Consider the following 13,444-nt stretch of genomic DNA (forward strand, 5'->3'; position numbering starts at 1 on the left):
TGCAGGAGCTCCTTTCATGCTGTTAGAGTTTGGGAAGAGCCCAGACTTTTTAAAAACACCTTTTATTCTCCAATATGGAGCCAAGTTTTGAAAATTTTAACATTATAAAACTCCATGGGATATGACACCATTTAGTTACTGTTTTTGGCTGTGTAATTAACCACAATGTAATACCAACAATAAATTAGGCTGGGAAAGTTGGTAATGCCAATATTAAAAAAAAATAACAGCTTGTTATTAACAACTAAAGGATATCACCCATTCGCTTGCAATTAATCATATCATATGTGATTAGGAGCTTCAGAGGAGACAGGGTAATTCATTTTGTAATCTGCTTTAGGATATAATCAGAAACAATAACAGAAAAAAGAGAAACAACTGAAGTATTTCATAATTGGAAAATTCCTAAGCTTTAAACACATTTCTTACTATTTCCCTTTAAAAAATTTTTCTTTATGATATTTTTAGCCAGTTAAGGAAATCTCTTGAGTTTTAACTTATTTGAATTGACAAAATATTTTATTCATTAAAAGTTTTATTGATTTTTCAAATATCACTGTCACTTCTCAATAATATGCTCTCTCAAATAGAACTCTCCCTTGTAACCAAAAAGTACAATTAAGCAAAACAAATTCATTCATTGCCTATGGAGGACAATGAAGCCCCGATTCTCTGCCTTTCTCACCACCATCCTACTAAGTCCTCCTTAGTCCAGATTGGTCATTGTGTTTGTCTGAGTTTTGTTATTTTTTAGTGCAATTTTTCTTTACATTATTCTGATTACTATGTACAGTTGGTGATAAACTCTTAATATTAAGATTCGAACATGTTGTACAACTGACAGGTATTATTTGTACATAAAAACAAATAGTAATATCTAAAGGTATTATTTGTACATAAAAACAAATAGCAACATCTAAGTCCATAGCTTTGCTTCTTCCACTAACTTTCTTCTTTAAGTCTGAAAATCTGGAAAGTGATTAATAGAATTGTTCATTCATTTTTTGGTAGTTTCCTGCTCTTCATCACCCTATTTGGGGTTTTCTGGGCAAAGATACTGGAGTGGTTTGCCATTTTCTTCTCCAGATCATTTTATAAATGAGGAAACTGAGGCAAACTGAGGCAAATAGGGTTAAGTGATTTGCCCAGGGTCATAGTGCTAGTATTTGAGGCCAGATTTGAACTCAGAAGATGTCTTCCTATCCACTGTGCCATCTAGCTGCCCAATTAATGGAGTTATTTTTTTAATACAGATATAGTGCAGTTAACAAATTACAGCACCTCACTCTATCCCTTCCCCATATTCCCAGGTTAGAAAGTGAAATATATTTCCCCACAGAAGCAATATAACAAACAATGATAATTTGTAACTGAAATAGTCTTCATTACTTCAGGACTTTGTGAGATTTTTTTGTTTGTTTTGTTTTTAGTGTGCATGTGTATATTAGGCACTTTCCAGAAATGTGCCTTACGCCTTTGTTACTATTCTTTGTGAGTCTCTTAGATTGAACAAATGAATCAAATGGAGGCCAGCCCTCTGGCAACGAAGCTCTCCAAACAGCCAGTCTAGTCCTAGAATGACAGAAGTATAGTGTATCATTAGGTCAAGATTCAAATCATACAATTATATAATTTAGTAATCTATCCATTATTTTAATCTAGTCTGTCCTCCAATTGTTTCTATAGGGAAACTAAATATCAATAAGAGCCTTACAAACATTTTTGGGTCATGATATTCATATTAAAATCCTTGTGTCAAAGTCTATTTCCTGGCATAAAGAGTAAGAGGTACCCTTCTGTGGATCTTTAGCTTCTATGGTTGGGGGCTCTCATCCAGATAATCTGGCCATTTCATTATATGATATTGTCTAAAGGGAAATACAAATTCCTCCTTCTAAGCACACAGACTCACAAGAAGGGCCATATTAATTAACCGTACTGTGGAGAATCTTGTTCTTCAGTGACATTCTCTTCCTCCCCCATCCCTGTGCTCCTCATCCAGTGCTTTCCCTCATCCTTCATAAAACTCTTCTAATAAAATCTTTGATAAATATTTATACACAGGTGCAAATGATTGATTAATAAGGCTTAAAGTGAAGTTTTATTTGCATGTTAATGAACATAGAACTAGGATCTGAACTTATACACCAAATTTGAACCACTTCTACCAGAATACCTATGCCATTTCTGGGACTTTCAGTCTGCATTGAGCAGTGTTGGAATTGAGAGCAATTGGGATGGATTCTCCTTCCATATTATTCACCTTCATAGCCCATCTGTGCTATGTACCTTATTTCTCCCCATTGCGACTCCTCTGTTTCAACTTTCCTTCACTCCTAAATCATGAGTGTTCTGTCAACATTGTCTCTGATCTCCATAAGCTATTCTTTCTGTTATCCAGCTATGCTGTGATGCTCCCCACAATTCATTTGTCTTCTAGCAGTTGGCATTCATTCCCTCTCCCACCTTGGCAGCTCACTAACTCAATCTGGTGAGATAGCCTCTGACCATGTTTTGTAGCCCCCAAAACCATACTCCTGTTATTATTTTCATTTCTTTATTTTAAAAATAAACTTATTGCCTGGGCTTCCAATGTATCCTCTCTTAGAGAGCTCTTTCTTATAATGAAGATGAAGATGTGTGGAAGAATAGGTCACATTTTTTTTAAAAAAAGGCCATATCACACACATAAAAAGTCTGACATTAGTATCCCATTTCCACCAAGAAAGGAAGGAAGTACATTCTCATATCTTTTTTTTGAGGCCAAGCTTGTTTAATATACTAGCATTGATTATTTTTTATTGTTTTTTTTTTCATTTATTCTGTTGTAGTCATTGTATCTATGTTTTGTTTTCCTGGTTGTTTTTCCTTCACTTTGTATCACTTTCTATGCCTTTAAACAAAATTTGTTGTTGAATCATTTCATTCATGTCCAACTATTTGTGACCCAACTTGGAGTTATCTTGGCAAAGATAATGGAATTATTTGCTATTTCCTTCTCCAGCTCTTTTTACAGATGAGGAAACTGAGGCAAATAGGATTAAATGATTTACCCAGGGTCACAATATGGTAAATGTCTGAGACCAAATTTGAACTCAGGAAGATGAGTCTTCCTGACTTCAGGCCCAGTACTCTATCCACTTTGCCATCTAACTCTGCATATACCAACATTATCTCAAGACAGAAATAAGTACACATAACCATAAAAAGATACATGGATGTCAAGAACAGGAAGCATGAATGATTAAGACATGCTTAGTTGTGTGGCAATAATTGAAGACAAATTCCTAGAAAGGTTTCATGGAATAGCTGAATTTTGAGCAGAATTATAAGTATTGGAAGGATATGCCTCAGTGTAGGAAGAAAAATGATATGTCCATATAGTACTTTAAGGTTTGCAAAACTTTATATAGATATATGTGTATTTATATATGCATATAAATATTTGTGTATCTTTAAAAAAGAAAAGGAAATCCATTGGGGCATGTGGTATAAATTATTATCATTTTACAGATTAGGAAACTGAGGCTAAGACTAGTTAGGTGATTTATACTGAACCATGGACGTACTAAAGTCCAAATGACTGATAAGGTTTAATGTGTTGCCTTTCTTGGGATTATTCGAATTTCACTAGGGACAAAACCAATGAAATTACTCTCTAATTCTGAAATTTGATCCAACCAGCAGGAATAGTATTATTTCAGTGGAGACAAAGGTCTTCTTTCTGAAAATACAGTAGGTCAATTCTATTTAGAAGACCCCTGTAATCTATTATTTGTCATTATAGAATGACCTCCCAGCCTGTGATATTTATTTGTTTGTAGAATATGTCTATGTCAAAGTAACTTCAGCCTTACTTGAGATAGCCTTAATCTGAGGGATCCACTGGAAAATTAGGTTCAAATAGGAACTGAGGTTAGAATAATTGACTAAAACTTGCAGATTAGATGAATTAGACAATGATTTAGGCTATTGTTAATTTAGACATTTAGATAATAATTAGATAATTTCTCCCTAGTTGTCTGGAGGTTTGTCAGTTGTTTTGGAAATAGTGCTTATGATTCCTACCTTTCTTTTTTTCTATCCATATTTATCGAAATTAGTGTCAGGCTCAATCCTTCAACTGATACAAATTCCTTGATGCTGACAAACATAATATTTTCTTCCACACACTATGCAGCTGCTAGTAAATTTGGAGAAGTGAACTCCTATCTATAGGTAAACACAAATATATTCACACAACTATAAAAATGTCTTTGGATATAGTAACTAGCTATGGAAAGTTGCTTTGTTTAGTACCATTAATTAATTTAGTCTACAAATCTTTTCTAAACATATAAGTGTGCACAGTCTTAGGAGGTACTGTGGGTTACAGAATGGGTAGATATGAAATGGTTAAAGGCCTTATAGAGCTTATGTTGCAGTTAGGGGATAGGATAGAAATTTAGGGAACCCATGTAAAATATCACATGATCAGGACAAAACAAAGTGCTATGGGTTGTCCAAAGAAAAAATATTTCATTAGGGAAATAAGGAAGGCTTTATGGAAGAAATGACATTCATAGAATTACAGAATTTTAGAGTTGGGAGGTATTTATAAGTCGTGTGGTCCAAACCTTGGGGAAAAAATCCTATTACAATATCTTACAAGTAATCATCCAACCTTTGCTTCAGGATTTTCTGGGAGGGGTACCTAGTGCCTTCTAAAGCAGACTATCCTATTGTTGATGCATTGGATAGAGCACTGGTCTTAGATTTAGGAACATCTAAGTTCAGATCTAGGATCAGATACTAGATTGTGATTTTGGGCAAGTCACTTAAAAATATCTATTTGTCTCAATTTTCCTCATTTGTAAAATGATAATGATAACAGTACCAACCTCTGAGGGTTCTTTTGAGGATCAAACAAAATAATATTGTAAAGCACTTAGCCTGGCATACGATAGACCCTGTATAAATGTTAGCTGTTATTATTATCGTCATTACTATAATTATTATTGTTGTTATAGATAGATATAACTAATAGGAAATTAAGCTTGACATCTGATCTAACTTACTTCTTTTCAACTTCTACATCTTGATCCTGTTTCTGCTCATAGGGTGGGCAAATAGAATAATTCTAATTTATTTTTCACATGATAGCTCCTCAAATACTTGGACAATAGTTATTGTATTATCCTGATTCATCTTTTTTTCTAGGTTAAATATCCTTAATCCATTCAACTAGTTTGCCCTCCTCTGGATACTTATACATTTGTCAATATCTTTCCTAAAAAACAGAGCTCAGAAATGATTGTAACATTACAGATGTGGCCTTGGAAAGTAGAGCAGGATCATTACCTTTTACTTTTGGGAATTAGGTCTCTTGTAATGGAGCCAAAATTCATATGAATATTTTTGACTGCTCTATCAGTCTTATATTAAACTGATGATTCACTAGAACTTCAGATTTTTTTTAAATGGACTGCTGTTTAACCACGTCTCCCCCGGAGCCAGTATTTTGAACCCAATATAAGACTTTGTATGTATTCCTATTTCTCTGACCTGTAAAGATCACTTTGGATCCTGACTGTCATCTAGTGTTTTAGATATTCCCCTGAGCATTGTGCCATGTTCACATCTGAAAAGCATGTCATCAATATCCTCACCCAAGTCACTGATAAAAATGTTCTACAGCACAGGGCCAAGCATAGATGCTGGGACCATTCTACAGAGATTTCCTTCCAATGTGATATGGAATCATTAAGGATTGTGCTTTAAGTCCAGTCATTAAACCAGTTCCAAATCTATTTAATTGTGCTATCATCTGTGCAAAAGGTATGAAATTCACCTTGTGAGGCTGAACCATATTAAAATGCAATTGGGGAATGTATGTGTACATGGTTGTGTATGTGCATGTGTGTATATACAAACACACACCTAAATATATGCATATACATACATACATACATATATGTATATATACATCTATATGTAACATAGATAATATTAATTTGTGATTTTCTAAGTCAATGTAAAGCCAATGACAAGCAGCTCACCTGAGAACTGCTGCTGGGAATATATAGTAAACTCTCCATTTATTCAGCAATAAACGAAAGCAAAACATTCAAGAAACAGAACGCAACATTCACAACAATAGAGTATCACAACTTATTACTAATGTGGCCACATAGTCTGAAACAAAACATATCATTCAGTAAGTCACAATCTTCTCAATCAATATAGAGAACCCAAGTAAAGTCATATTTCATCTTGACTGGAGGCTGGCTCCCAATCATCCTTAAGCTAATCATCCTTAAGGGGTAATCATGCTCAAGGCAATTATCCTTAAGGGATAGCAGAAGGTACAAACACCATCCACCCATAGGTCACACTAAGTTCCAATATTATCAGTCAGCATTGAGTACCTAAGTAATGTCTTCTTTAATCTTAACTTGACGCTGACTTCCAAACCCCAGAGCTCCTCTTCCACGCTCCCAGTTCTTGCCTGGATTCACACACCGGCAGCTCTCTGTCTGGTTCTATATCACAGCCCATGGGGAGTATTTCCCTCCAAGACCTTCATAGTTACTGTTTCTAGGAAGACAAAGCTGAACAGAGCTACAACATTTACACACATTAGGCTTCACAGAGGTACCACAATATTTACACAAATTGCCGACACTATCATCTCAATTCACTTTCTGTCTGACAAAGTAACAGAAACCAACAGACACAGTTTCTGTCTGAGAAAGTCTCAGGACTTCTATAAATAGCAGGAAAGCTCTCTTTCTAGACTTCAGTAAATGGCAGCAAAGCCCTCTTTTAGGACTTCTGTAAACAGCAGTAAAACCTCTTTCAGGGCTTCTCATAAAGTTCTCTTTCAACAGACAGAATGCTTCATTCTGACAAAATAACATCAACACAGAAAGAACAGACAGAAAGAGTCCAAAATCACAAGCATTCTCCTTCTCAGTTCTGATTGGTCCCAGCTCAGGTTCCAGCTTTTATCTGCTTTGCTCCTTCCTGTTCCACCCTTCCTATTCTGCCCTTCCTGTTCTGCTCTTTCAGCAAGCTTCTCCTACAGTGGGCTCCATGTGATGACATTAGGCCTAATTAAGGGGAGAGAAGGTCTCCAAACTCCTTTAGGCCTTTTAAGGGCAACACAAATGTGTACTGTTTCCAACAAAGACTTGACACAATCAAAACTAGGCTCAAAGGCATTTGAATAGCTGAAACAAGCAGGAAAGTACTGGCTTGCTTGTCATAGTCAACATGCAGACCTCAGTTTATTTCTTTTTTAGTTGACTGATCTAGCCCACATCTCTTCATAGTTTCTCATATTTGAGTTGGGCTTTAAAAGATTACTAGGAATATAGTAGGTGAAGAAGAGGAGAGAGATCTCAGAATTAGATAACAGTATGTATAAAGGCAACAAGGTAGAATTGCACAGAGTGAATTTAGGAAACAAAATGGTCTGATTTGATTGAAATTTTGATCACATGGAGGGAGAGTAGTATAATAATAGATTGAAAAAGTAGGGGAGGGGAAGAGAAAAATCATTTACTAAGTGCCTATATTTGTGGCAGGTACTATACTAAGCACTTTATATATGTTATCTCATTTGATTCTTACAATAACCCTATGAGGTAGGTTTTATATTTATCCCCATTTTGCTTTTGAGGAAGATGGTTGGTGAGGTTAAGTGACTTGCCCAGGGTCATACAACCAGTAAGTATATGAAGTTGCATTTGAATTCTAGTCCTCCTGACTCATGGTCCAGTGTCCTACCCATTGTGCCTCCCTAGCTGGTACCAAATTGAGTAGGCACGTTGATGCCTGTTTTATGAATTTTATGTTGTAGTCAGCAGGGAGCATCTGAACATATTTGAGTGCAGCTCTGTGCATGATTAATCTGACAGTCAGTCCTCAATTTTTGCAGGGGTAACATTTCTAGGAAACAGAGATACAAAAGTAAAAAATGCAAATGTTGATACATTGAACCTATGGGAAGTAGGGGGTTGGGTTACCATGATCATCAAAAACTGTAATGTTTTGCTGAACTTTTCTGAAAAAAAATTTTCTGCACACAATTCTTTATAACAAAACACTGATTCTGATAACATGCACTGTCCCTAACACTGTAACCATGAAATAACTCATAAAATTCTGGGGAGAAGAGAGACAATGCCAGATAGGGCAGAGGAGGTGATGTCACAAGAACCCTGAGGTAAAAAGGGGAAAGGAGTAACCTGCCATCTCTAATCTTCTTTTATGCTTGTGGTTGAACTGTTCCCAAGGGAAAAGCATGCCCCTTGGGGTGAGCCCCTGCCCCTCTGTTGAGAACTCCAGTTGAGGCATGGGTAGGAATCACTTCTCCACACTTCCCCACTACAACACAGGAGTCCAATGGCATCTCTCTCCGCTGAAGAGCACTAGACAAAGGGAAAGGTTTACCCACAAACTTGGATGTTTTTCAATTCCCTCATTACCCACTTGAAAGATTACTTTAGCACTTTCTGGAGGTGATTCAGGAATACTTTTATGAATACTTACCTCCTTTTTGTAGATAGAAATTTGTGGCTATAAATAAATATAAAAAAAATCACAACTCTCATGTTTTTATTTTTTTTTTTTGCTGTACAAAGCCACAAATGTGCACAGTTGCCAATGTGAAAGTGAAAATGAGGTTCTTAATAAAATAACATAAAGTTGATTGAAGTTGTGAAAGGTATGGCAGGAATATTGAAGATAGACTCTAATTTGAAGATTGATTTGATGGGCCAGAGAAGACCTCTTAGCACCGTTAGAAAGTTAAACTTAAAATCAGTAAGACATTCCTTCCTAATACCAGTGATTCCCAAAGTGTTCATAAACTTGAAACAGGTCTAGCTCAAACCTGCATATAACCTTTATCTTTTATGATATGGAAAAGTACACCTGGTTAACTCTCAAGTATGAAATCTAAACAGCTTAGAATTTATTTACAAATGTGTTCAAAGAATATCTGACTTCTTGACAGGATACCTAGGAAGATTATGGTACCCCACCTAATAGAATAATGGCAGATGTTGCACAAATGTAATTCCTATCAGAGACAAGAAGGTATATAAGATATTTGTCTTTGTTCCCTGTAGGTATTTTGTTGTCTGAGCTAAATTGTAAATAGAACCAAACTGGCATGGGCATAAGATCATTCTACATTTGACTGGCTAGGAGAAGGCCCAGATAAGAAACCCAGGATATCTTAGCCAAAGGAAATCTGTATTATATTCCTGTACACATTAAAAATAAAACGAATGTAAGATGTTACTTTTCTCCTTTAAGTGATAGAGAAAGGGGAAGGCAAGGCAAGGCAAGGGGATAAGCATTAGTATAGAACTCCAATGTGTTAGGCACTGTGCTAATAATTCATACAAATATTTTCTCATTTGATTCTCACAACAACCTTGCAAGGTGGGTGTTATTATTATCCTCCTTTTACATTTGAGAAAAGTGAGGCAGAGAGAAATTAGGTGACTTGTCCAGAGTCATGCAGTTAGTAAATATCTGAGGATAGATTTGAACTAAAATCTTCCTAAATCTATATTCAACATTCTATCCACTGCCCTACCTAGACAGATAGATAGATGATTTATTAAGTACTTACTGCGTGTCAGTTTCTGGGTATTTCTGCTCAACAGTAAAGGAATAAGGGAAATTTATAAGGGTCAATTTACATGAAAGTGGTCATTCAATTCTCTCTACTTCCTCCTAACCCCCAATTGCAGTGAAAGAAAAACTTCTACTTAAAACTTTACTCTAATGTAACATTACCTGAGAGCCACCAGATGTCACTATTACAGGACTTTTCAGTCTGCAGAGCACAAGTTCCTTTTAAAGTGAATAGTTCCAATTACAGACTTGTGCTTTGCCTACAATGGTGGAGTATAACCATTTCCACTATCCAGCCCACCTCTGAATTAGGCTTTTCATTTCCAAAGTTAATTATAGTATTGCTTTTCACGTCTACCTCACCAGATGCTGATTTTTGATAGGTATGAAAAAAAAAATCCTTAATGAAATGAGAACATGTATTTGTGGGCTACAAAAATCAAACAGTGATATGAAGGGGAAAAAAAGTCACTAACATTCTTGTAACATTTTAGTGACAATTAAAAATCCCAACACTCCTACAACAATTTGTTTAAATAATTTTTGAATGCCAAAGCTTTTCTCTAGATAGGAAGACTGGCAAGTATATACTAAAATTCTGCTCTTTCGGGATGCTGATATTAATTTCTTCACACTCAGTAGAATGTAAGTTCTTTGAGGGTAAGTAATGATTTTTACTTTTTTTATTCTCAAAATTTTCTTTCATTCTTTATCCTAGAACAGTTTATATATATATATATATATATATATATATATATATATATATATATATATGTGTGTGTGTGTGGGGGGGGGGTATGAACACACACACTCACACACATATTCTCATGCACATCCGTGCACATACACATTGACCATGAGATCTAGGTTCAAGAAGACCTGAATTTAAATGTATCTTCAGACACTCATAAACTGTATGACCCTGGCCAAGTAATTTCTATTCATCTCAATTTCCTCTTTTGTAAAATGGGAATACAGCACCTATCTTGTAGAGGTGCTCTGAGAATTGAATGAGATAATATGTGTAAAGTGTTTCACAGAGTTCCTGGCACATAGTAGATGCTACATAAATATTAACTATTACTGTCATGATTATTAGCATTGATGGCAAGAAGGGATATTAGAGACCATCATATTCAAGTCTTTCATTTTACAGGTGATGAAACTGAGACCCAGGGAGGTTATTTGGCCCCAAATCACTGAGGTAATAAATATAAGAATCATAGTTTGACCTCAGTTTTTCTGACTCCAGATTCAGTACTCTTTCACTTTCTAGTAGTAGTCTCTTCAATTAAGCAATCAATTGATAAACATTTATTAAGTGCCTACTATGTGTCAGGCACCGTGCTAAGCACTTTAGATACAAAAAGAGGCAAAAGACAGTTCTTGCCCTCAAGAACTTTAAAATCTAATGGGAGAAACAATATGCAAGCAACCATATAGAAAAAAAAAGTTATAAAAAGGAAAAATTGGAAATAATTCAGAAAGGCAAGGCACTAGTATCAAGGGTGACTTGGGAAAGGCTTCCATATAAATGATGGGATTTTAGTTGGGACTTAAAGGCAATCAAGGAACATAGTAGGCAGAGTTGAGGATGGAGAGCATTCCAATCATGGGAATCCCCCAGAGAAAATGGCAGAGCCTAGAGATGAAGTTTCTTTTTTATGGAATAGCCAGGAAAGGGTAGCCAAGGAAGCTGTGTCATCAGAAGGAGCAAGCTTTTTAGTAACAGCTAGTAGATGGAAGGAATGGGAGAGGAAATTATTTACAAAGAAAGGAAGTTTGCTGCCTATGATGGAATGCTGGGGTGGCATCTGGGTGAAATTATGAGGTGGGAAAGTTGAGGGAAATCAGAATAAAGAAAAAGAAAGTGGGGTGGGGAACTGTGTTTAAATAATGGCCTTTAGGGGTATAGAATCACTAGGATGTGAAGGTGTGGGTATGTTCATCACTGAGTGAAGGGAACCATTCTACTTCCCAAAATAGGCTAAGGATCACAGTGGAGGCAAGTACAGTTGTTGTTCATCCTTCATTTTGAAGAAGACCAGTGACGTCATAGGATGATGTCTTGATTTGTGCATGATTTAGATTTAAATGAGGCAGAGTTGCACAAAGTCTTCAGCCTCTCTTTTAGTCATCAAAGTCCAGTGACAAGACAAAAATCAAGATGACTGGTAATGGCCCCAAATCCCAGGATTCAGTGTTTGACCTTGACATAATTCATTGTCTAACCAAACGTTCCATAGAACTTTAGCCACCTTCATGGCAGATGGAAGAAATTGTTCTTCTCGACCCATTCTGCTAGTGGCATTCAGTCTTCACGTGCTTGGGGTAGGCATCCTGTTAACTCACTGATGGGTCAGTCAGTTACACTCACTGTGGTTTAGCATGTTTATTGAGACATTTTACTCTGGCTGCTGTGCATGCTACAGCTTCTTGGAGCCACAGGTGAGAGTTGGATGAACAGTGAACACCAAACATGAATGAGTAGCCCAGAAAAGGGCTCAGCAAGCCATCATAACAGAGGTACTCCTCTTTTCTGAACACCCTATACACTCCAAGTAGAGTATAAGAGGGGGGGCACATGGTCAGATGATCATAAGGGAAGTTGCTGCTTCATACCTCCTCTTCCCTCCAAAGGGTGTAGATAAGGCAGAAAAGTGCATAGCAGGAGATAGAAGACCTGAGGTCAAAGCGAAGTTCTTTCCTCTTTTTACTAGAGGTTCTACACATCTGGGTTGGGAGATATAATCGGCAGCAGGAAGTAGAAGTTATCTTGTGCTGTCATAGATGGAAATAATTTCTTTGGGGCAGGTGGAAGAAGACTTGACCTTGCCACCTTCCTTTAAGGGACATGCTGTCATAAGGGATGGAAGTCATACGGTGCCTTTTCTTAATAAATGTTTATTGAATTGACTTGAATACCTATGAGAAAATAGCTCAGAAGTGAATATGAGCTTCGTACAAATGTTTGCCCCTGCATCCTTCCTGAGAATTTATATTTCTGGAATTGAGCATTGCCTCCTTCGTCCCTTCCACTAACCTCCCATGCTAGTCAATAAACATTTCGTGGTAATCAAATGACAATTTTAAAGCATAAAATATTTTTCAAAATAGTCAATATAGAACCGTTTGGAAATTGAGTGTCTTTGACTATAAAACTTCAAGATAGTCCAGTTATAGGTTAGTAATGTTTTGTAATTACATTAATATGCAGCATAGTTTAGTATATGGAGCATTGGAATTAGGATTTATTGACCCATTTCCTGGTTCCACTAGATACTAGCCTTAGAACTTTGAAAAAATCACTTGTAACATTTCTTTTTTACTTTAAACCTTCTAAAATACTTCTTTTCTCACCCCTGGTGAATAGGCATAACAAGTATCATTGTCCCTGTTTTATAGATAAGGAAACTGAGACTTGAAAAGATTAAATGATTTAAATAAAATCACACAAGTTAGTGACCCTCAAAGTCAGTGTTTAGACTCAGGTCTCTTCTGATGCTAAATCCAGGGTACTTTCCATTACACCAAGATGCCCTATAACCTTGTGGGGCCTTACTTTCTTCATCTGCAAAATGAAAAGGTTGATCTCAATTATCTCCAATGTCCCTTCTGGCCCTGCTTACCTGCAAAACCATCTCTGAGTATGAATACTTTTAAACTTAGTCTTCTATTTCCTTTAGGAAAAGAGCACAGAATGTAGAAGTTAAGTAGTTGCATTTATAATATTATTTAGGAAACACAGAAAAACCCTTTTGGTCTCAAATAACCTCAATACTTGCCAAAAATTTTTATCACTCTGCCTTTT

This window comes from Petaurus breviceps, unplaced genomic scaffold (genome assembly GCF_028583685.1).
Source record: "Petaurus breviceps papuanus isolate PSGF00001 unplaced genomic scaffold, PetGlider_PUasm1.0 91133, whole genome shotgun sequence".
NCBI lineage: Eukaryota > Metazoa > Chordata > Mammalia > Diprotodontia > Petauridae > Petaurus > Petaurus breviceps.